Genomic DNA, 26,421 nt, shown 5'->3' with positions numbered 1-26,421 from the left:
TAGAGTCTAGGTCTAGTTTCCAATTCCATTTTACACTGAAGGAAATACTTCATAGCTTAAAAAATAAAAAAGACCCAAATTACTAAGAGTCTTTTCAGTAAAACAGTTTACAAGTTATAATGTTCAAAAAATTAACTAAAGTTTTTATGTGCCATACGGTGGCTTTTCAGCCCAGCAGGTCTTGAATTTAACATGGTAGAACGTACCTGGGGACACTGCAGAAAAATAGGTTTCTGGAAAAACTATGATTAAGAACCACACAGTGGGTATGTTTGGGTGGGCCTAATATTTTTTAATCTTATTTTAAGAAGCACCCTGGTTATTGTTTTACTAATTCTAGTCACATAAGGCCTTCTTTGTTGCCTTTTGTTTTTAAGTGACACACATATGCCCCAAACCACACAGATGATGAGGAGATAAGGAAAAAGGTGATAATTTATGAACATGAGGTTGAGGATGTAGCTCAGTGGTAGAACACTTGCCTACCAAGAACAAAATGATGGGTTCCATCTCCAGCTCAAAAACAAAACAAACGAAACAAATGGAAAACTGTTACAACGATAGGTATTTCAAAGAAGAGTATTTGCTAAGAACAATAAAGGGTAGTAAAGATAAAAAGAGTGCATGTTTATTGAATGAAGAAATTACAAAATACATTTGTTCTTTTTAACCCATTAACAATGCTTGGTTCTGCTAAAATGGTCTTCCTCCTTTATGTTTCATTCATAAAGCACTGGCAGTTTTTCTGTAGTCATTTCAGTTGCTTTAGGGACTAAGTCCCATGATGAGGCTAGAAAAGCTTGCGGTCTGTATTTTGATCTTGGTTTGTAGTGATAAACTGCCTTTGTAAAATGCCTTATAAAGACATATTTTCTTCTACCAACAACCTCATTGTTTTTCCTGTGAGTACTGATTTGTGCCCACTATGCTTGCCCACAATAACTTAAAGAGCAATACAGTGTTGGTGGCTGTGTAAACATGTCACACTTAGGCAATCCTAACTCTGATTTACAATTCAGCTGCACAGCTTGGCAGAGGTGAACCACAGGCTTACACTGTGCAACATCAGTTCCTTTTGTCCAGAGAAAGCTCACCAATTCAGCTAGCTTAGCTGGCCAGTGAGCCTTTGGGATTTAAAGGTCTTTCTCCCACACCCAGCACTGGGAGTACAGGTATGAGCCACTGTGGTAGTTTTCACCTGGTTCTAGGACCTGAATTTAGGTTCCAGTACTCATGGCAATACTACTCACCAATCCATTCCACAACTTTCAATTTCTAATGTGTCAGAAGGGTTCTTTTGATAGCACCCCTAACAAGCATTCAGCTTAGACTGAACACACTTTTTGTTGTTGTTTTATTTTTTTGAGACAGGGTTTCTCTGTGTGTAGCCCTGGCTGCCCTGGAACGATCTTTGTATACCAGGCTGGCCTCATACCTTTCTGTCTTTTCTTCCTGAGTGCTGGAATTAAAGGCCTGGCCACCACCACCCAGCAGACTGAATAATACCTTTCATCTTTTTGAGCAAATTATTCCATTGGTTTAAAAAAGATTTGTCTTGTACTTAACTAAAATTAACCACTTTATGATTTCTACCCAATGGAAAGAGAAAAGAAAAAAATGCCTGTTAAATTAGTACTTACCATGTCATAATTGCTGTTCTCAATTTCCCTCCTTCTTCTTTGTTGGCTTGAAAATATTAAACTAGTTTTTTTTCCTAAGCATCAGAGTGGAGTGTTAGAGTACATCAACAGTTATCAAAAAGTGGACTGCATAGTAGGAATCCACAAGGGCCTTTGTTTTCAATGCAAAACTACTTTCATATTAATGTGTATTTGTGTTTTCTGTCTTCCCTATACTGACGGTTGCATGGAGGCAGTACCCTAATGTAAGCCTGATGAAGTTACATCTTTTACCAGATGTGATCTTAGGTGCCTTGGAGAAACAATACAGAATGAATTTCTTATCATTCAAGATAAAAAGAAAAACAAACAACAACAAAAAACAAAACAAACAAACCAAAAAAGGACAAATTTGTTTAATTATATACAGTAATAAAACATATTGATTTTATTATTTTCTCTAGTATTGCTTTAATACTCTGAAGTTGGAAGTATGCACAGAGTACTTATGTGCATACCCAATGTGATGGATCGCATGAGGAAAGTCATGTGTGTGTGTGAGCATGACTTGGTGGGGTATAGTCTTCACTTGAAAGTACAGATAACAAGACATACAACAAGCTATTTTGACCTGGCCTTTGGCAGACACATCTTAAAAAAGGAATGAGCTTATTCATTTTAGGAAATGCAACTTAAAAAAGAAGGAAAAAAGAAAGGAAGAAAGAAAAATGGAAAGAAAGGCAACCAACACTGTTCTTTGTTAGTAAAATTTAATCTTTCAGGAGAAAATTAATAGTTTGGAAAACTTGTATCTACCACAATGAATTTGATGGCTTTCCAATAGGTTTAAAAATATTTCTGGTAGGATTGGTAGAAATACTAGAAAATGCCATTTAAAAACTATTATATAGTAAAACATGTCAGTATTTTTGAGGTCTGTGTAATTCAGTGAGCCAGTAATTTTCAATGAATGAATGATGTTACAGTCATGTATGCCCAAAAGACCCAGGTAAAGGACCAGGGGCCTTGAAGTCAGAGGGTACAAAAAGTATGTTGATGTTTAGGCTTTAGATTCCACCTTGCCCTTGACCTTTGAGAAACTGTTACTTGTCAGTTTTCCATATAGAGCAAAGAAAAAAGGTCACAATTATCTGAATAGGCTATAAACATTCCCCCCTCTTTCCAAGTATTTCTCTTTGTAAAAATGGATTCTTTTCACTGTTGTCACAAACCAGCTGTTAACAGACTTTAGTGGCCTAGGAGAATGTAGCTGCCTTTCAGGGAAGAAAACTTAAGAAATTTACAAAAATGACAAACTGCATTTCATTAACTATCATATTGCTGTATAGTAGATTTATTTGTTGCCACTTTAAATAAAGTACTTTAGAAACTAACCAAGTTTTAGTTTCTAGCATAATGAATACTCCTAAATATAGTGCTAACTTCATGGGATTTGTTGTAAAACTTAGGGACTATGAATGAGTCCTGACATCCAGGGGTTTGACTACCAATGGAGTAGCCAATGTCTTTAGAATATAAGGACCATCTGTCATCTGGTTCTGTGTGGTTATCTCCACTGATTGCTTTTCTAACATCCTGCTTGAGTTTGGTCAGAACTGAAAACTGTTGACCATGTAGACTGAGCAGCAAAAATACATGAGTAGTTAATTGATCAGGCTTTATTAATGACTATCTTTGGAGCTCTTTAAGAGTATTTCACTAAAGAAGACTTATGCACCTGCAGAAAACAAGATGTGAAGCTCCTAAGAAACAACCCTTGAAGTTGACCTCTGGCCTCCACACATGTGTGCATAAGTACATGTGTACCTGTGCACATGTAAACACTCCCAGTAGCACACTTGGGTGTTAGCCTTGGTATCAATTCTTCTGAAAGTAAAACTTCAGTGTATTTGTATAGTTAAATTCTCCAGTACTTTGTATGACCATTAAAAAAAACATTAAATACATAAAGCTAAGCCTTGTGCAGTTCAAGAAAGATGAATTCAGCTTCATAAAAATATGAAGAAAAAAGTTTTTTGTTGTTGGTTTTTGTTTTGTTTTGTTTTGTTTTAGATCCATGTAGTTGAAGTATGTGTGTAGGATAGCAAAGGTTTTAATGTAAATTCATATCTTTAGGAAATACATGAGAGTTACACACAGAATATTGAAGATATTTTAATATTTCATTTTTTATTTTGAAATGTAAAGGATTAGCACTGACGAGAGAAATGTTTTGGAGGCAATTGGTTTAACTCAGTAGTTCACTACGTATAACATTGTCAAATCAGTGAATATACAAATTCTTCATCATTCTTCAATGTTAAATGATAGAATTTATTGTAAAGGTAAACAAAATTTTGTTTACCGTTTTTTTTTTTTTCAAAGCATTTGACTGACTGTCAGGATTGAAAGGTCATTTAATCTAGCTGCCGAGTTGATGTTTGAACCTTCTTGCTAAATCAAACAATAAAGAAAAAATAAAGGAGTGTTAAAAAAGAAATGGGTGTGGAACAGAGACAGAACTTTATGTAGGATTAAAAACATTTGCTTGAAAGCTTTTAAAATCTAATTACATGGGGAGTGCCCTGTGTTTTTATTTGCTGTTTACCTTTGATCTGTTAGCTATTTTTGGTGGAATGGCACAGGCTTTTTTGAGTGTTCATGATTTCTTTATTTGATGTTCAGACACTGGTCTAAAGTTGCCTGGTAACTCTGTTTCTTTTCCTTCTAAAACCCCCTAATATTAACATTTGGCTTTTGTTCCTAGACTAATAGCAAGTTACTGGATACCTGAATTCTTTTGAATGTGTAAATAGACTGGATTTTAGAAGTAGTTTTGCATCTGCTAAAGAAGTTACATATAAACCTCCCCAAAATAAGACCAATCTGTAATATAACAGTAACAGTTAATATGAACTTGGTGCCCATTACTTAACCTAAGAATTTCTGTGAAATTGTACTGTATAAAACTTGAATATATATTCATATATTTGATTTTCACATATGTACATATAGGTGTTTGGTTTTCTATAAATTTGTTTTTAGTATACAGATTGTTTTTAATCAAAAAATATATTGTGGCAAACTTATGCCAGTAAATATAAGATTTACATCTTAATTTTAAATGGATACGAAGTAGTATTTCTGTGTTGTATTTAACTTTTCCAACTAATAGATTCTTTTTGAGTTTTCACTATTATAAAAATGTTGCAATGAACATACATATTACATGGGCTGTACCTTTTCATGTGTTTGTTATTGATCTTTTGGATAATTGTTAGACAATTTAAAGGATACAGACATTTAGTACTTTAATACCTGTAAGTTTCTGTTCAGAAAGCTACCCCAATTTATAGTCTAATTCATAATACATGAATGTTCCTGTTTATCTACTCCCTCACCAGCACTATTTGATCCAGTTTGTAAAACATTTTGCTAGTATTATAGGTAAATGTTTTGCTTATATCTCTATGGTTATAAGATTAATACTTTTATGTCATTAACATTTTTTGTATCCTTGGATATTAGTATTTCTTCACTGTACCCTTTTCTTCAGATTTTTCATGATTCTTTTATATAAAAGTGTACTAATAAATTTTAAAATTTAACTAAGAATGTATGAAGAGTTGACAAATATAAGTTAGGGAGTAGGTTACCACCATGTTAAATGTAAGAGTCTATAATAGAAGTTTTTGAAGGGGAATACTTTTTTTTAAAAAACTCATTTCTGTGTTTTTATGCTCCATTGTGGTCCCTGACCCATCATGACCGTTTTCTAAGTGAATGCATATACAGAGGTTTGGATAGCCTTTGGGTACCAGGTGTTCTGGGGATTCCTTTGACTAAACAGATTGTGGTTTTCCAGAGCATATGCTGATTTTCTCAGGTGTTTCCTCTAGATCTTCTTACTTCTGTGCTGCCGGCAGAACCAAAGCAGCCACTTGCACTTTTAGAAATGCCTTCTTTAGACTAATCTAAGTCTTAAAGGGAGAGCTTATAGAAGGTGTGGTTTGTGCTGGTTGTTGAATTGGGCCTGTTCTAACACATTGCTTCTTTATGTCTGCTTTCTATGTTTGAGGAAGATGCAGTGATGTTTTTGTTGTTGTTTATGACAATGAACTATGAGATGTTAGGAATATATACATTCTTCATTCTTTGCTATGGAATTTGCTAATAATGTAAATCAATCCACAGTCTGACTGGGAGATACCTCTACCTACAAGTAGCAAGATCTGACAGATGGAATATAGAGAATTTCTTTTAGTGTATATTAGAATATATCTGCCTAAAGTGTCTGGAATCTGTTTTTTCCCAAGTTTAAAAATATTTCAAAGTTAGAGATCTTAACTCCTAAATGATTGAAAAAGCTTAATCTTTATTAGCCACAATATTTTCTAGTTGCTGTTTTATGCCTCCCCATTGTTTACATGACGGTGAATTATGCTTCTCTCATAATTATAATTCAGTAGCCCCCAAAGAAACAAGGTATGATATTTTTTTCAACAAAACTGCATAGGGTTTTTGTTTTGTTTTTTGTCACTTTGTTTGTTTCTATCATTTTGCTGCCGATTCTTTCTTGAGAAATTTAATTTCTTTCCCCTGAGAACTGATTGAACCCAAGACCTCAGATACACTAAGCGAATGTTCTTTCACTGAGTTGCATTTTCAAGCCCCCTCTTTAGTGTCCATGCTGAGATAGGAGATTATTTGAACTTACTCTGTAGCCAGACTGCCTTTGAGGTTGCAGTCCTCCTGCCTCTGCTGTCCTAGTAGCTGGGATCCAGGCCTGTGCCACTGGAGTTGAATCTAAGAAATGTCTTCATAAAGAAGTAAGGGGATCAAATAAGAAACTAAGTCCCGCCCCCAACAAGAGCCAATTACTCTGTTTCTTTGGGGTAATTCATGTTGACTATCTAGGGAGGGTGGTTGTATTCCAGGTAACATTGAACTCCTAATTCCTAAAAATGTCTGATGTCTCAAAGCAGGAAAGGATAAAATAGCAAGGATGAGTGACAATGTTATCTCCCTGAAAGTCACATTACAAGGTTGCTGAACATTGGTGAGCAGAGTAGGATGGCCTGAGGCACAACTTTATTTATTTATTTTTACAGTGAGCATAACTTTTAATTTTTTTGAAGTATTAAAATTAATCTGGTTTTTATTTAAATTTTTTTCATTTTACTTAGTCCCAGTTCCCCATCCCTCCCCTTCTCACGTCCCCTCATGTCCGCCCCCCCATCCACTTTTCATAGGGTAAAGCCTTCCTTGGGGAGTCAACAAAGTCTGGCATACCAAATTGAGGCAGGACCAAGCCCTTCCCTCCTGTATCAAGGCTGAGCAAGGGAATGGGCTCCAAAAAGCCAGTTCATACCTCTGGGATAGGTCCTGGTCCCACTGCCAGCCTCCTCCCCATTCCTGAACAGATGAAACCACATAACAGTCACCCACATTCAAAAGGTCTAGTTCTCTTGCATGCAGGTTCCCCTGCTGTCAGTTCAGAGTCTGTGAGCTCCCACTAGATTGGGTCAGCGGCCTCTTGTAGTCTTCTCCATCATACTCTTGATCCCTCCCGCCTCCGTTCACCTCAACTCCATGAAAGGCACAACTTTCTACAAAAGCATATCATGAAGAAACCAGTGATGCTCTAATCCATGGGTCTCAGCCTTCCTAATGCTGCATCCCCATAATATAGTTCCCCATGTTGCGGTGACCACCAACCATAAAATATTTTTTTGTTACTTCATGACTCTAATGTTGCTACTGTTATGAATCCTCATGTAAATCTCTGACATGCAGGATATCATGAACCCAAAGTTGAGAAATGCTGCTCTAACCAAACCCTCCTCTGCTCAAATGCCAGGCTGCCACCATCCATCCATCCATCCGTAATAATTTATCACAATCATTTAGTTCAAAGTGTACTTTAGGTGCTGTGGAAGATCAGAATGAGATATTTAATTTGTTTTGCCACCCATTTTCAGATGTTCACCCTTAATCTAATATGATCATTTGTGGTGATTGTGGTTCCTTCAACAATGTTGATCAAAAATTTTTTTTTTTTGTTTCCTGGAATGAATTTTATTTAGAGCTAGTTAGTTCTAACTTGTGTGTTTGCTGTCTATATTTTTAAAGTTTCAGAATGAGTCAAACTCATCCCTAGAGTCCAGGAAAGTTTCTGAGCTAAATTAGTCACTCCAGTTCCATCATTACTTTCATGTGAATACCACTCGTCAGCGTCCTCACATTCTGGAAGGAATACAGCTTCTGTAACAAAGTTCCTTTGTTTTCATGGAACCAAAATGTGCTTTATTTAGGCCAAACAATAAAAACAAACGACCTAACTACTTTCTAATGCATGGTGGCTCTAGAGGGAGGAAACCATAGATATTTAGAGGCATAAGTGACTCATTGTGCTAGCGTAGTTTTATAAAGCCGGCTCTGCATGTTTGAACTACATCTGCTACTTCAGTGTATACTAAAGTGTGCTGGGTAGAACTGTGACCCAATCATGATGCACTATGTACAACCTCAGCAGCCAGCAAAAATCTGCCTCTTTTCTCATTAATTTTACCTATATAGCATTTCTGTTTAACATGCTCAGGATAATCCCAAAGAAGTGAATTCTTTTAAACTTTCAGGATAAGTGAAGCCTAGTTTTCAAATGTATCTTGTAAGTTTCATTTCCCCCCTTTGAAAAACATCTCCTTCAGTTTTCACTCCTAAACACCTCCATTATTGCTGATGGTTTTAAGAAAAAGCCACCATGGATGGAGATGTTGTAATTTTAGATGTAAAACAATGAAATAACTTGTTTTTGGCACGAAAGTCTTGGCAAAGTTCTTACAGAAGGTGAGGACGCTGACTCTGAAAATGTTGCTGCTCATTGTCAGAATGCGTTTCTTCAACAAAGCATATAAACACATTTTACTTATGATTTTTCATTTCATTTTGTATCCATTTTTTAGGTTACTTTCATGAATTCAAAGGTGATTTACCAGTGACTTCTGGGTGCTGGGGTGATCCTCGTGTGTAATTGTGAGTATTGACCCAATCATCACTTTCTCATTGTATAAAGGAAAAGTCACAGTTTACAAACAAATCAACCCATATGTAAATTCTGATTGTTTTAAAAACAACTGTTTAGTAAATATTATTAGTTTTTCATAAGTGATTACTTTGGGATCAACAGCATAGATGAAAACATCAGCTGCTGTAAAAGCCTGTTTGTTATGACTTCCTGTGCAGTAACACATTGCAACCCCATCACCATAAGTCTAAACAATAAACTTATTTTGGGAAATAGGACCTCACTGTAGGAAGGGGTTACTTTAAAGATTCTCCTGCATTTATAGATGATTTACCCTGATGACATTGTATGCCCTCTGGTTATCAGTGTCTGAAAAGTGTCATGTGCCTGTGCTCAGAGAAGGTGAGGTAAGAGAGATCCCAAAGAGCAGCCGGTGCAGGGAGATTTGTGTGCTATGGAACCTGACTCATTTAGTGAATGTATAATGTACATCAAAATGGTGGCATTCTCCTCTTTCTCTCATCCCTCAAATATCTTTAACTTTGAAACCATATTTTGGAGAGGAAAGAACGTTTTCTGAAGAAAGAAGGTAAATTTTAAGAAAGAAATTGAATACTACCAAAGAGTAATTAAAATGCTTTAATTAAAAGGTGCTTTAATTGCTATACAGAAGTAGTCAGTCTTGAGAAAATGCTAGTTTAGGTCACGGCCAGTGATTCAAGCTTTGGTAAGGCTGCCTTATGCTGTAGGACTATGGCAGGAGATATGACAGAAGGCTGTGACTGATTTGCTAGTCACCACTTCCACTGAGTGACAGCTTTAGCACTAGAGATCCTCACGGAGTCAGGCCAACAAACGGGCAAAAGATGGGGTCAGCCATAGAGGCTTTGTTAACCATATTCCCTGAAACTGGGCATTCACTGCATGATCGAAGGCAGAAAGTTAGACCTTACAGATACATGCAAGTTTGGGAGATAAGGAAGGTGGGATATTATTTGCACATCCATAATGAATAGGCCACACCAAGGGTGTGTGAGGACTGATTGGAATCTATCTGCTCACATCTGCCACTCAGAGGAGGAAAACCCTGTGAAGCAGATTGACTGTGGTTTCTAATACTATGTCTTATTCTAGAACTTTCCCTTTCTCTCTTTCTCCCTTGTTAAGGAATAAAATGACATATTTTTCCAAAGTAAGCATTGAGCAAAATGATCTTGTTCTGTTTGCAATATGTCACTTTTAATCTTTAACAAAAAATTATGTAATAGTTTCTAAGAAATTTTATCAGGTTAATGAATGATTAAATAAAACAAACAACAAAATATAAAGATGGTTCAGTAGACACTTAGCTTTTCTAATATACCCAGACCACTGCAGCAATTTGAAACAAATTTGAATTCCCTCATAGAAAATGGTCTTAATAATAGAAAGTCTTTGCCTAAGACCACCAAGTATTTTATTGTCTGATGCAAACACACACACATAGACACACACAGAAAGAGAGAGAGAGAGAGGAGAGATTATTGATTAGCCAAAAGCAGAAATATAGCTTAGGATGCTATAGTACCTGATTTTATAGACATTAAAGTGGCTACATTTTATGAGAGCTCTGAGTTGAGCAGGATTTGCTTGATGTGGCGTAGCAGGACTCCCACCTGAACTTAGGGTGTTGTACAATTAGTGTTCTCCCCGCAGCATCATGCTGTCTTCAGAGAGACAATTTCTATTTTCTTTCTCTTATGTTTGTCATTCTCTTTGACCGCAGTTCCTTGCTATCTGTCAGGATCAGGGGAACAATGACCCAGCTCCCTTTCCCCACTCCTTTTTTCCACCTTTCTAGAGTATTGGGGCAGTGTCTTGGCATTTTCCTACACTTCTGCTGCAATCTACTATATGTCATACTTGAGCTAGAGGCTTTTGAATTTTATAGATTTTGGGGGGGCAAGGAATCATTAATTCACGTGTGTGTGTGTGTGTGTGTGTGTGTGTGTGTGTGTGTGTGTGTTTTAATGAAAAGAAATCTGTGGCAAAGAGCATAGCCCAGACCAAGGCTCCCTCAGGGAGAACATCTGTGAATTTAAGGGAAAGTAGGTCTAAGTGCATTATCTTTAAAAAATATTATTCCAGTCTAATCTTGACATAGAGCAGGTAAATAAAAAAGATGAGCTGTGAAAATCCACAAATAGGGCTTGAATGCCATTTTCCATGACAACGGGAGCTGCCCCACGAAAGCATTAATGCTGGGAATGTAAGGAATTTAGAATTGTGCCTTCTCAGTTTTACAGTTGTGTGCTCATGTTAATTAGAGATATACTGACATTTGAAGTATCTACATTAATGCACAGACCTACTATACATTTGTGAACCAAGGCCAGAAATCTACTTTAATTGAAAGGAGCTGCTAATCTGACTGCATATCCATTACATCACAAGCTTTTAAGTTTTATATACTGGTGTCCATGCACTCTTGCTCTTTATATGTGCTCTGCTGTCTTTCTAATTTATTCCTGAAGGAGCCTGCTATATTTCAAATTTCAGACTGATATTTTGGAGTAATATCAATGGGATTTTCAGGAAAAAAAACTGTGATTAATAGTATTTCTCTTCTCTGACTTCTTAAATTTTTGGTTTTCCTTATAAACCTTTAGAATGGCCTGCACTGGAATCAGGTTGAATTTAGGTTTATGAAGTTTGCTCGGCTTCCCGTGTTGAAACTCACACCATGCTCCTCAGACCCTGACCAGATGAGCAGCACAGACAGATTCTGGGTTTTCTCATAGAGCTGAGGTTCTGCCATTTCCCTGCCATGCCTCAGCTCTTCATTTCTGGCTTGTAGCTCAATGCCTTCTTTAGGTCAGACTTCAGAGATGTCTGGCTTACATGTATAGTGAGACCTTCCAACTACTTTTTATGAGCTTGTATTTCTTAAGATCTGTTTGTCAAGGTTTTGAACCTAATTGTTTTGTTTTCTAGTGAAACTTTTTGGACCAATCCCTGAGTATTGCACAAGACCAGTTAGAAAATTTCTTTTTGTAGCACCAGAACACAAAGGGTTCTCAAAACTCATTAATTTATTCTATGAGCACATTCAGACCCGAGACCTGGGACCATTAAAACATACTCCAAACTCTTACTGTCATTATGGCCTCTTTCCCCTCCTTATGACTTCTTTGCTTCTACAGCACTCCTCTGCTCTTTCCTCTTTCATGTTGCTTACTGCACATTGTGCCATCACAGCTCACTTGGTAATTTCAGTTAATTGCTCAATTATCAATGATAGTCACAGAGGACTTGAAACACATGCAGTGGAAGATCTTTAAAATTTCAAAATAAGTTGGTGTGTCATAATCTTAAATGTGAGGCATGCCAATATATGCAGACATAAAGTACACAGCCTGAGCTAGGCATTTCAGAGAAGGCCAAAACTCACTCTTAAAATCAGGGCTTTTGTCTGGCACCAAAGTGTTTCATCTTCGCTGATTTCAACAACATGTCTAAATTTGATCTTGGTTTACTTTTCAACGCCAATGATTTGAGGTGGTTTATAGAAGAAAAGGGAAGTAGAGCTGTGCGGATTGCTGTCTGATTGTTGTAGTAGAAACTCACAATCACACAGTCCCTGTAAAGTGGACTTGGTGTAAGGTGGGCCTTGCATGGTGTCATGCAGGAAGCTTATGAAGGGTGTGGAAGAATGTCATAATGATCATGCACCATGTGGGGAAGCTGTAATCAAAGGACAGAGGGACAGCGACACATGTGATCATTATCTTTTGATGATGAAAACGTTTCCCTGAGAGCAATGACTTTGAAGACTCATTGAACCCTACCTAGCATCTCTCTGATGCCTTCAGGATAACTCACACATTACAACAGAGTTATTGTAACACTTTTGGCCATCAGCAAAGTATCATTACACTTTTGCTTTATCATCCATGAGGTTTTCTCTAACCTAACATTACATCAACAGCTCCAGTTTTAGATGATGTAGTGGTCCTTTCATGTTTTTCATAGGACCGTGTTAAAGCTGCATATACTGGTTGTGTGTGAAGGTGTGGTAGAACCACTCAAAGGTCAATGCTGATGTGGTCAGTGCCCACTGGAAACATTGGGGCCTGGAGATAACTGCTTCAAGTTGCTTTCTGAACTTGTTTTAACCAAAAAGAGAGACTTAATCATTTCCCTATATTCTTTCATAACACTAATTCTCAACGAAAGGACCAAATTCCTACAGAGAAGGGTAAATACAGTCATTGTCTCAGCTGGGTAGTGTTTTCATCTATAAAGTAAGGGAGTGTCAGCAAACACACTAGTGCATCACTAAGGACAGGTCATATACTCTGTTCATAATTTAACAAAAAATGTCATTGATTAGCACAAGTATTTTAGTAACTATCCAGTTTAGGAAGACTGAAAATTAAGGAAATCTACTTTGTTGCATTTTGTCTCTACATTAGTTTGTATAGTTTAATGCTAAGCATATTTGGCATGTTATTTTGGAACTTTGGTATAAAGATAATCATTTTGCCAATTTTTTTGCCAGTTCCAAAGCATCACAGTGTGAGTTAGATGTTGCCAGTAAGGAGAAACATGGCATGTATTCTGTCTGGTTTTTTGGTTTTTATTATTTACATATTTCTTCCTGGGAGTTTTCAAAAACATGAGTTACTTATAGTGAAAAAGAAACATTTCTAAAACCCCCACTTTACACAGATGACTGGGAAGAGACTTACCTTTAATGTTTGTCAGTCAAAAAGTTGATTCCCCACAATGTATGCTTGTTGTTATTAGTATTTGCTGAGCATTATTAGTGCATTAATAATAACAGTACTTAGAAGAGAAGGGAGGTGGTTTCCATCTGAGGACTGAAAGCTTGAACTGTTACTAGAGAGTTTCTAGGGGTGGAGTTTTCTCTGGATAGAGTTGCTGGTTTCTCCTTTCAGCTCCACTTCCTATGGGCAGAAGTGAATGAACTCACTAACAGCATTAGCCTTTCCATTTGTCTCCTTTCTGGCTCTGCTTTGGAATGCACAAGCACAGCACAAGGCATGTTTGCCACTTAATTGTTATTTTTCCCTGTTTGAGCCTGGCATTACAAACAATTAAGCAGCAGCATTAATGGAATCTGGTCTCTGCCCTTATTAGCTACCTGGACTGAACAGACATTTTTTTCCCCTTTCAGCTGGGGCAGGCTGTTAAGAAGCCCATGGCTTGATTTTAACGACTTCCACTAATGTTCGAGTTTCATGAAACTAAGTAATGAAGAAATTTAGATATATTATTCCTTATGGGAATACTATTTTCTTTTGTTATTATGTATATCATTACATCACAAGTAGAACAGATGACTGATAAAATATGTGCTTAAATTCATAGTCACTGAAGTCTGACAGCTTTAAGGGAAGGGAACCTTCTGGAATTTCTCTTTGTAATGGCACTATGTGAACTCACTGACTGTGTTGATTCTATGACTAATTAAGTGGATTTTTCCATGAACTTACAGTTGCAGGGCAGACAGCTAAAGGGAAACATCTGGGGACCCTGAGAAACCTAAGCATAATATGGACAGACAAGAAAAGTATTAAAGAACCCAGAACCCTTGAGAAGGAGATACAGCTGAAGCGATAGGGCAACATCTGTACCTCTAATATTATGAGTAACTAAGAAGAATAGAGACACAGAGAGGTATGTGGACAAGAGACAGCTCAAATAGGAGGCTTTTTGTAGATTACAAAATGGATTTTAGGATTGTTTTCCAAGATGTAGAAATACTTGTTGGGATTGGGCAATAGTTATTTAAAAGGACATCTACATTTTCTCCTGATTTATTGCAAATGTGTTTTTTTAATTTGATGCTTTTAAAAGTACAACTTAAGACATTCTAAGAAGTATACATTCTGAAGAGAAACTAGTGGGAATAATTTTACTTTTTCTGGGTAGATTCGTATAGATGTATATGAAAACTATCATCCACATAACACTTGTTAACACTGTATGGGAGAACTAGAAAGCTCACTCACCAAGTCAGCATTCCCCATAGACTGTTGCACCCTCATACAGATTGCAGGGCTTTTACAATCCCCAAGTTATGGAACCTGTCTAGATAGCCATCAAGAGATGAAGGATAGAGAAGATAAGGTACATATATGCAACGGAGTACTAGCCAGCCATAAAGAAGAACAAAATGATATTACAGGAAATGCATGAAATTCGAGATTGTTATATCAGTTGAAATAAACCAGGCATGGAAGGACAAATATGACAAGTTTCCCTTCTTAGATCTCATCTTTTCTTCCTTCCTTCCTTCCTTCCTTCCTTCCTTCCTTTCTTCCTCCCCCCCCCAAGATTTACTTATTTATTATGTATACAGCCTTTTGCCTGCATGCATTTCTGCACACTAGAAGAGGGCACCAGATTTCATTACAGATGGTTGTCTGCCACCATGTGGTTGCTGGGAATTGAACTGAGGACCTCTGGAAGAGCAGTCAGTACTCTTAACCTCTGAGCCTCATTTTTTTTTAAAAAAGTCTAGATTCTGCATGTGAGGGAAACATGGAAATATGTCATATTTAATTTTGGGTGTTGGAAAGCTTGTGCAGTGTGGTGGGTCTGCCTTTTGCTTTCTTCCCTCCCTCCTTCCCTCCTTTCCTCCCTCCCTCTCTCCCTCCCTCCCTTCTTCCTGTCAAATCTTTGTTTCACTGATGGCTGTTTTGCTTTTAGTCTGAATCATGTGGTAATTTAAAGATGACAGTTGGCACTTGCCCCTTAAATTCTGTGCAGTATCACTGTTCTGATGGGGGTTACAGAGTCCTGATTGGTCTTTGTTTTGTTTCATTAAAAGAAATGAACTAAGGTTCATCTAGTCCATTCTGTGCAATCAAAGGAAATGGAGGAGCTGTTGGGATTAGTTTTGTTATTTCCAGGTGAGAAAGATAGGATATTTAGAAAGAAATTATAATCTTTATTGTCTCAAAATCTTACTAAGCCCAAATTAAGGTTTGTAAAGTTTTAAGGCTTATTTAAAGTTTTGGAAGAACAGGATAGAGGAACAAGAATCTCTTTTTAACAAGTTTTAGAAGTAAGCTTTATATATACAGCTATCACTGTATACTTGCCAATCACCAAAGACATCCCCAGTTGTGTGTCTTTGGCATTTATTCTTGGGAGGATGGATTAAGTTCAGTTCTTGACACTGCTATTTCCTAAGAACAATTAATTTTATTTATACATAAATGGGGTAAATATTCTGTAGTACCAGAAGGGTATGTTCATTTCAGGAGTAATAGTTAGGTAATGGAAGCCATATTTACCAGGAAGAAGGGTAAATTTGGTTAAGTCATATATACTTCTTCCCCCCCCCCCCCAAGTTCAAGGCCAGCCTATTCTATAGAACTAGTTCCAGGACAGCCAAGGCTACACAGAGAAATCCTGTCTCAAACAAAACAAACAAAACATAACACACAAAAGACCAAAAACCAAAAAAAGTTCTGTAGGGAACGATACCATGACTGTTATTTAAGCCTTCCTAGCCAGCTTCTAGCACAATGCCTGATATACAATTAAGTTCCTCCTTAATATTTATGAAAGAGTGAATAAATGAACAATAAGTAAATAAAGGATAAGAACAGATGGAAATTCAGGGAATTAAAGGACAGAGCTAGGACATGAAGTCTGATGCCTAAGAGAGATTGACTTTATTTTAGATATTCTTGTGTGTGAAGGTCCCCTTGTGTTGTACCTATCTCAAAGCAGTTGAAATATTGGTCTCTGCATACGATGGAATGCTAGGCAAATATTTGGTCTTAGTTTGATACTGAATGCCAGGCAACAGGCCTTCTCATCTTTTTCCATCCTATTGCAACTCAGCTGTCTTATGCTAATAGCTTTCTCCAGGAACACAGATATCCGTCCTAGACTTTCAGGGTTCTCTTCTTCATCCACAGAGAGTACTTTTCTCATCTTTATTCTCTGAGATTGACCCATAATTTAGGTCTTCATGCTACTAATTTGAGTTTGGATCATGGGCAATGTGATTGTTACATGCTTAGCTGGAAAGGCGAGTCAATATGGGGGCATGGAGGTGTGGGGACTCAACTTAGGTAATTCTTAGCATGTCAGTGCTTATTTTGGTCCTCTACTAGTGATCTTATTTTTGTTGTTCTGCCCTTTTTGTTTGGTATTAATACATGTGATGATCAATATACATTTTATCTGAATTTTTTCCTTTTGCAAAGATTCTATTGATCATTTTTTTTTATTTCTGTTGCCACTTAAAAAATGGTCTTGTGGTATCTTTTTCTTCTGATTCCCAACCAAGGAGGAAATGAATATGAGAGAGTAAATGTATGATTTGTCTTGTGCCATAGATGTATGTTTAAATCTTTCAGTTTGCTTACAGTGTTTTATACAAACTGCCAAGAGGGTACAGGAAACAGTTTTCTGTGGTATGAAGCAATATTCACCTTTACTTGGGCCAAATTATTATCTAGATGCTTTGACTCTAATATCAGCTATCAAAGAATATCTAAAGTCAGCTTCCTGGAGCCATTGGGAATACTCAGTAGGTAAAGGTCCTGCCACCAAGACTAAGGATTTGAGTTCAATCCATGGACCCCACACAAAGGAGGGAAAGAACTGACTCACAGAAGTTTTTCTTTGACCTCTACATGCAGGCTATGGCATATATGACCCCCCCCACCAATAAGTAAATAGCATGTATGCTTCTAATGTCCTTTTTCTAAAAGAAATCATTTGAAGCAGTCCCTTTACCAGTTTCCTTTAAGTTAGAATCATAGCAAGGAGTGATAGTGATCTGGCCCCATTAAAGATTTCACAGATGACCGTGGTCAACCAATGTCCAACTTAGTTCCTAAAATCTACTTCTGAGTGTGATGAACTGTTTTCTAAGCTAAGGCAAATCACTGTTTTGTTAGCAAAGGTTTTCATCTCATAAGTGTGTTAAATACCTGCTGGAAATGAATCAGCCCCACAACCATATACTGCATAGCCATTATACTGAAAGCATACCGTTAGATGCTGCACCGAAAATAAATGCAAATGTGTGTGTATGTTCCTGGACTGAGAACTGTGAAGTTCTTTTACTCCTTGCCTTGTCTGAAGTACCTAACTAAAGTAACTTATGCCCCAAAGAAGGTAGTAATGCATAGTGATGAAGATAATAATGGTTGTGGTTGTTTGAGAGTTGTGATATAGTCCCCCATGCAGAATGGATTAAGTACCTTACAGAGATAAATTCAGTATTCTAGAGTCTAGCTTTTCAGATACATACATTAGAAAAAAGGGACATCAGGAGTTGGAGAGATGGCTGATCTGTTAAAGGTGAGTCTCACAATCAAAAATGTAAGAAGGATCTTAAAAGTACACATCTATCTATATATCTATATCTATATCATCTATACCTATATAGCTCATCTATCTAATTTATTTATGCTTATGTATGGGTGCATATATGCCACAACCTACAGTGGAAGTCAGAGGACAAGTTTTGGGAGTCATTTCTCTCTCTTCACCATGTGGGCTTTGTGGATTGAAATCAAGTCCTTAGGCTTGGTGGCAAGTATTTTTACCTGCTGAGCAAATAAACGTTTGTTATTCTTTGACAGTTGAGTACAATTTTGTGAGTGAAATTGGTAGTCTGGGAACTAGCACAGGACAGGTACCGGCAGTGAGGGAGCCAGGTGGATAGTAGTAAGTTCATTTTCATGGGGCACAACTTGTGTATGGGCTGGGAAATGTAGGTGGGATGTCAAGTCACAGGGGCCATCACAACAATTGTTCAGATGCATGGTAAGAGTTTACTTCTGAAAAACCAACTCTGGCAGCAGTCAGCAAGTTTAATTAGAGGGGGGATAAGATTTGAGCATGGGAAAGTGCTTGTGAGAGATAACTGTACATGTTCACTTAGGAAGGAAAGGTGCTTAAACAAAGGATCAGTAAGACTTGTGGGAGTCTCTGGAGGCAAATGACATTTGTTGCCTTCTCTCTGTTTCTTTTGCATGGGATTTATAAAAGGCAAGTAGAAATGACCTACTAAAGTACATCTTGCCAATGTGTACACTCTTTCCCATCTCACTGATTAAATTGAGGATTTTTTTCTCCCCTTTTCACATAATTTTAGGAAAATATAATTTCTTTTAGAGGAACAAAAATAGGTTTAAGGATCAAATTACCTTGAAGATTTAGAGGCACACAAATGAATACATAACATGGAGATGTATCTAAGAAGAACACATACTAATGTGAACTCTAGGAGGTCAACGACAAAGGCAGGGGCTTGTTGATTTTAGAGGCTTATTGTGGCTGATGTGAACAGGAATAGGGCAGGTTTGTTTGTTTTTGTTTTTGTTTTTTTTCCCCAGGTGGCTTCCTCAGAAGCATTAATGCATGGCTTCTGTAAAGAGTGAAGCTTTCTCAGGTTGTGATGACAGTGGCTCCCTGGTCAGTTGTCACACAGGTATGGTTGCATCAGATATTACACTTATAAAACATGGCTGTCTTTTATTTGTTTCTTTCAAGGCAAGAAAGGCAGTGCTGGGAAATACATGCAGAGTGAAAAAGCTTGTACTGAAGTGAAATTTAGAAAATAGGTATTTGATGAAATTACAGATAGCCACACAGCCTCCTTGATGATCTTGACAATTTTTGTTACATTATCACTTAGAAGAACACTGACATCCATCCATCCATTCATCTGTTCATTCAACTGCCCAAACACTATCCATTCACCTGTTCGCTCATCCATAATTCTTCCATCCACTATCTACCAATCATTCACCCACATGTCCATCCATCCATTTATCTATCCATCCATCCACCATCCATCTATTCATCCATCCATCATCCATCCATCCCCCATACATCTACCCATCCTTCAGCTTTCTATCCATTCATATATCTATCTGTTCATTCATCTATCTACCTGTCCATCTGTCCATCCACTTATTCATCTGTCATCTATTCTATCCATCTATCATTTAATTATCCATCTATACACTTGTGTGTCTACCCATCATCCATTATCTGTCCATTCATCATCTATCCACCAATTTATTTGTCTATCCATCCATCCATCCATCCATCCATCCATCCATCCAACCATCATCTACCAAATATGAATTTGAATTCTCTCCATGAGAATTTAAAAAAAATGATTTATTTTATTTATGTGTATGAGTGTTTTTGACTGCCTGTGTATGTGAATCACACATGTGCTTGTTACCTGAGGAGTACAGAAGAGGGTATTGGATTCCCTGGATCTTGAGTTATAGGCAGTTGTAAACTGCCATGTGGGTGCTGGGAACTAAACCGAGGTCCTAGCAAGGGCAGTCAATGTACTTAACTGTTGGCTGTTTCTTCAGTCTTCCACACAAATTTGAATTCAAGAATCAGAATTTAAAAGAGGAAAGGGATAGATTTAAATTAGACCATGAATTTACAGTCTGTGAGAAGAGATGAAATATACACATCTGGAAAATTCAAAGGAAGCTAACAGAGTATCTAGACTTCTTCCTTGGGAAGTTGTTTGTTGTTCCTTCATAGAGCTGAGCAGGTTGGTATATTCACATTATATTGTATTTACATACATCTGTCTTAGCTCTGGATACAGTAAATGTTCTTTTATAACCTTTGTGTGACTGGAAAACCTGTCTTACTTGCTCTTATAACTAGTGAACATGAACATCAGATATATATGTGTGTATGTGTGTACAATATCAAAGTGTTTATCACATGAATTGCATAAACTCTACCCCACATATAGATTCTGTCAATTAAAATTTTTATGTGCTAAAAATCTTAAAAATTTGAATATCCTATGAGAAAGTTAACATTTACTGAGTATTTCATATCTTAGATTCTTCTTATGCCACTGTACTTTAAGAATAAACAAAACAATGAATATCTTTTAAAATTCCTTTGTGGATCAAAGTGTTTTAGGTGTTCCATGTACACACCTCTTCCTTCCCTGAGTGACAGCTGCCACTGGCATAGTATCAGGGTACAATGCACTCAAGTTTTTTTTTTTTTCTCAGTGTCAGCCCCACTGACTGTGGGAGAACCTGTGAAAGTGTTATAACAGTTTTGTGGGATCCCTGACACCCTGGGCTTTGCTTGAGCTAGCCGTGATGTTAGATAAAGCATTGAATGGCATCCGTGCATGCTGGTTTTAATAGCTTTATTGAACTGTAATTGATATACAACAAATCGTATGAATTGGTAAATTTTGAGGTGGATACAATAATAAAGCCACTTCCACAGCAAGGTAACATTTCATTATTCCCAGTGGGTCTTCATGATTCTTTGTAGTTTCTCATTCTTGCTCATTTGCTTCACTCAGGCCCCAGGCTGTCACTGATATGTTATTATAGTGTAGTTTACACTTTATAGAACTTTGAGGAATTACACACTATAAGTTCTGTTTTTTTAGGTTTTCTTTCACTGGATGTATTTATTTTGAGATTCATTATGTGCACGCTAATACCTTATTTTTTAAAACTGTGGAATAGTCTTATTGTATCAATATGCCATGCTTCTGATTGCCCATTTAGTTTTTTTTTTAACTTATTAAAAGTGAGGCTGCTGTGAACATCCATGTTTGTGTGATCCTGTGCTGTTCTCTCTCCTGGATATGCACATGAGAGGAGACGGGGTCGTTTAGAGGACAAGTGTATGCTTAATTTTATAAGGTTACTAAACTTTTCCAAAGTCCAACTTTATAGTCCTTATGTTCCTGCTACAGTGAATGAGCAGTTCAGGCACTCCATATCCTTAGCAATAATTGTTACATTTAGCATTCACCTTTACCTAGTCTCATGATTGTAACAGCATTTTCCTGATGTAGTTTTTTTTTAAAAATTTATACTTAATTGAATAAAATTGAATAATTAACTTTGTGTGTGTGTGTGTGTGTGTGTGTGTGTGTGTGTATGTGTGTGTGTGTGTCAGTATCAGAATACAGTTTGTGAACATCAGTTCTCTCCTTGCTCAGTATGTGTTCCAGGAATTGATGTCAGGTGGTCAGGCATGATGCAGGTCCCTTCACAAGCTGAGCCATCTCACTGGCCCACCTCATGCATTAGTCTTTCCCTGATGATTGATGATATTGTCTATCTTTTCATCTGCTTGTTTATCTACTTTGCTGAAATATCTTTCAAAACTTTCCTGGTTTTTGAGTTGTGGTTGTTTTTCTCATTGAGCTGTAATATGTTCTACATATTTGAAGTTACATTTTTGGGTGCATTTCATTTAAATTGTTGGTTTTATTAGCATGGCTTTGTTCATAATACTACTCATTATACTTTCAATGTATATAAGCTACTTAGTGAAATAATCTCTCTGGTTTTTGATCTGAGAATATAAACACAACATTTCAGAATTTAATATTAATTTTCTGTTTTCTAATTTGCTTATTTTATTTTACAGACAATGCTTCCCTTTCTTTTCATTATTTGTTTTTTATTGTTATTTTTCTCATTTATTAATCTGAAGCTGAGGCTGCTGGTTTGTGGTGCTTCAATAGCAGCTGTGATGCCAAGAACTTGCTTTCATGTGCTGCTCTGGCTGCGGCCTTCAAGCCCTGGGAAGTCACATCCACATTTGCAATCATTCAGATATTTTCCAATTTCCCACTTTATTTCTTCTTTAATTCATGTTTTATTTGTACTTTACTATTTGGATATCTTCCAGTCATTCTTCTGTTCCTGATTTTCATTTTAATGTTGCCGTATTGGTGAAGACCCCTTGGATAACTAACTGACTTTTTAACATACTGAGCCTTGTACAATGGCTGAGAAAATGCTCTCTCTTAGAACATGTCCTGGGTGCAGGGAAAAATGAATGTTGTGTTGTTGGATGGTGTGTTTTGGTAAAGTTGATTGTTACAGTTGTTGAGACCTTTTGTTATACTAGCTGACTTTTTTAAAGATAGGATTTTCACTGTGTTGCTCAGACTGACCTGCAGTCTGCATGACTCTCATGCCTTAACGTGATGAGTATGGTACTCACAGGTGTGTGTTCCATGCTTGATTTTCTTGTCTATTGGTTTTTCAACCAATAAGAGAGATTTTGAAAATCCTATTATTCTACTTAAATTTTATCTGCCTTTGCCTTTTTTTCTTTGAAGGTGTGCCAGGTGGATTAGTATTTAGATCATTATGTCTACCTAATGTGATTACACAAGCATTTCTATAAATCATTCATTTTACCTATAGTACATTTTTTTTTTGAAAGCTACTTTTCTTGTAAACCTATTGCAGTCTTTTTATTTCTTCTTTTTTTTCCCTTGGCTTTTTGAGACAGGTTTCTCTGTGTAGGCCTGCCTGTCTTGGAACTTGCTCTGTACACCAGGGTGGCCTTGAACTCATGCACCACCACTCTCTGACTTTTTTTTCTTTCCTTTTTTTGTATTTTCAACTTTTTCATGTTTGAATAATTGTGTTTGTATTTGAAATTGATTTCTTATTTATAATATATAATTTTTATATATGATAATTCTATTTAAATTGTTTATATTTAATGTAATTATTAGCTTAGTTAAGTATCAATATAGTCTTTTCTATTTTGCTGCCTAGTCATTCTTCAGTTTTTCATTTTTCTTGCCTTCTTCTGAATTTGTTGACAATTTTATTTATTTATTTATTTTATTATTTATTTTTCAAGACAGTGTTTCTCTGTATTGTTTTCAAGCCTGTCCTGGCACTCACTCTGTAGACTAGGCTGGCCTCAAACTCACAGAGATCTGCCTGCCTCTGCCTCCCGAGTGCTGGGATTAAAGGTGTGCACCACCAACACTCGGCTTTTATTTTTTATTTAAATTCCTTTTAAAAAGCATTTTATTTTTATTAACTTTCATGGTTCTGTAGGGCTGTTCAACTCTTACAGACTTGGTGCTAGTGATTTCACATGGTATAAAGTCTTACAATGTTGCAGCTTCACTTCTCTACCCTGGCCTTGATGTTTCTGTCACATTCTTTCACACTTCACGTATGTTATGATCCTCAGAATACATTATATTTCTTCTCTGAGTTTTCAGTAAGATTGAGAAAGATATTTCAAAAAGAGACAGGACATGAAAAATACAAATTCTTTGACATTTACTCTAATGCTTACTGTTTTGGTTGTGATTTATTCATTTGCATAGGTTCTTATTTCCTTTCAATTATCTTAACCTTACATTGACTTCTTCCTGAAGAACTTCTTTCATGTTTCCTGTAGGACCTGTTTACTATAAAAATTTCACTATTGTCATTATTTTAGAGCTATAATTTGAATCCAGGGCTTTGCATATGCTAGGCAAACACTCTTACTCCAAGCCCATTGTCTAGTCTAGATAAAGCTTTATTTTTCTTGTATGATGGCCTTTTATTTGGTTGTTCTTTTATTGATTCATTGTCCTTTGGCTTGCAGAAAACTATTCTGCTGGAGTTTCTATATATATCAGTGGTTTTCAACCTTCCTAATGCTGTGACCCTTTAATAGAGTTCCTCATGCTGTGGTGACCCCTAACCATAAAATTATTTTCTTTGCTACTTCATAACTGTAATTTTTATACTGTTGTGACTCGTATCTGATATGTAGGATATCTGACATGCAACCCATGTGAAAGGATTATTGAACTTAACTATTTCTCAAGCTTTGGATCTTTGAGGTGATTATAATTGTGGTTTTATGTCTTTCATCACATTAGAAACAATTTCAGCCATTATTTCTTCTGAAGTTTTTGTTTTATCATGCCCCTCCTCTGTAGGTTTTGATATACATAGCTTAAAATTCTATAGCTCACATCCTCTTCTTTGTCACTATACTTTGTTTTATTTTGGGTTGCTTCTGTTGATATGTTTTCATGCAGTGTATAATCTGCTTTTAATTCCCAGTGTTTTCTCATCTTAATGTATCTTTTATCATAAGAAGTTCAATTTTAATCTTTTAAGAATGTTTTCCTTTTCCAGTTAATATGATTAGTCTTTCATCTAACTCCATGAACAAATAATAGAACCAGCTATAAATGCACTTTGCTGTCCTCTACTCATTCCTTCATCCCTCTTTGCTTCAGTTGATTGAGTTTCCTCCTCATTAGAGATTGTAGTTTATCAGTTCTGTGTATGGTCAGTAAAATTTTATGTGTATGAGTATTTTTTGCTGCATGCATGTCTATGCACCATTTGAGTGTAGTGCCCACAGAGGTCAGGAGAAGTAGTCAGAGTCTCTGAAACTGGAGTTACAGATGCTTGATAACTGCCAAATGGGTGCTTGGTCCCTATCCTCTAGAAGAGCAGCCATTGCTCTTATATATGTGCAAGATCCCCAGCCCTGGGCAGTAATTTTTAATGAGATATCAGAAACAGTGAATTTTTTTATAATATTGAAGGTTCCATGTTTCTATATTCCTGTCTATATTTTACACATTTCTCTGGTAGACAGTTGAGGTAAGAACAATTTCCAGTGCCTGCATTTAAGTTCTTGCGGTTGGAACTGGTATACCTAACATAGGGTCAATTCTCTTCAATACTGAGGCATACAGTCTTGAGTACCTTGGCCAATGCCTTCTGTATTATGAAGTTTGTTGGTTTGATGATAGGAAAATTATCTATTCCTTGCCTTGGATATGCTCTGGGAACCATTTTTTTCTGCTCTTTTATATGTATCATTTGACATTAGTTTCCAAATCATACACACACACCTCTTATTCTTCTTCAATAAATACCTGCTCTGCAATATTTTAAGTTTTTTTTTGGGAGGGGTTGTTTTGTATCTTTTGTTTTTCACAAAATATGCAGTTTAATGAAAAAAATCAGTAATGTTAGCTGCTCCACTGACCCTTTATTTTTCCTATCCACATTATCATTTTATTATTTCTTTTTTCATTTTTATCTTATTGAAATAAATTCTCTTCTAATAATATACATCCCAATTATAGTTTCCCCTCCCTCTGTCTTCCCAGTCCCTCCCCACCATCCCTTCCTTCCAGATCCATTCCTCTTCTGCCTTTCATTAGAAAAGATAACAGGCAAACATGACAAAATAAATTGTAATAAGATGAAAACAAAAACTAACATGTTGAAGTTAGACACAGCAACTCAACAGAAAAAAGAAAAGAGTCCCAAGATCAGGCACAAGAATCAGAGACCCACTTATTCTCACTGTTATGAGTCCCATGAAAACACCAAGCTAAAAGCTACAATATATACTCAGAGAACCTGGTGCAGACCTGTGCTTGCTGCCTCAGTCTCTGTGAGCTCATATGCATCTTGCTTAATTGATTTAGAGGGCAGTGTTCTCCAGGTGTCTTCCATTCCCTCTGGATCCCACAATCCCTCTACTTCCTCTTCCTCAGAATTCCCTGAGCTCCAAGAGGAGGGGCCTGATGGAGACCTCCCATTTAGATTCTCTCTCCCAAGTAATGTCTGGCTATGGGTTTCTCCATCTGTTCCCATCTGCTGCTGAGGAAACCTCTCCAGTGATGACTGGCTACTGATTTATGAGTACAGCAGAATATCATTAGAAGTAACACACACACACACACACACACACAGAGCAAGTGTCCTTGTGGTAGGATGGGGCATCCTTTGGGTATATGTGCAAGAGTAGGATAGCTGGATCTTGAGGTAGATTGATTTCCAACTTTCAGAGGAACTGCCATATTGATTTCTATAGTGGCTGTGCAAGTTTGTATGTACTCTCAACAGCAATGGAGGGATTTTCTCCTTGCTCCACATCCTTGCCAGGATGAGCTGTCATGAGTGTTACTGATCTTAGTCATTC

General features: G+C 36.8%; 1 protein-coding gene across 11 annotated transcripts in view; it reads left to right on the top strand.

The window, feature by feature from the left end:
• The window catches only part of Sox6 (SRY-box transcription factor 6), a 580,992-nt gene that overhangs the window by 126,031 nt on the left and 428,540 nt on the right, over positions 1 to 26,421 (top strand). For all 11 annotated transcript variants that reach the window (XM_051192737.1, XM_051192743.1, XM_051192732.1 and 8 more), the window contains one exon: positions 8,585 to 8,654. The gene's annotated coding sequence lies outside the window, so the exon portion shown is untranslated. The remainder of the gene's footprint in view (positions 1 to 8,584; positions 8,655 to 26,421) is intronic.

The sequence above is a fragment of the Phodopus roborovskii genome, unplaced genomic scaffold (assembly GCF_943737965.1).
Source record: "Phodopus roborovskii unplaced genomic scaffold, PHOROB, whole genome shotgun sequence".
NCBI lineage: Eukaryota > Metazoa > Chordata > Mammalia > Rodentia > Cricetidae > Phodopus > Phodopus roborovskii.
The sequence above is the reverse complement of the archived record's forward strand: the minus strand, read 5'-3'. Positions and strand labels throughout refer to the sequence as shown.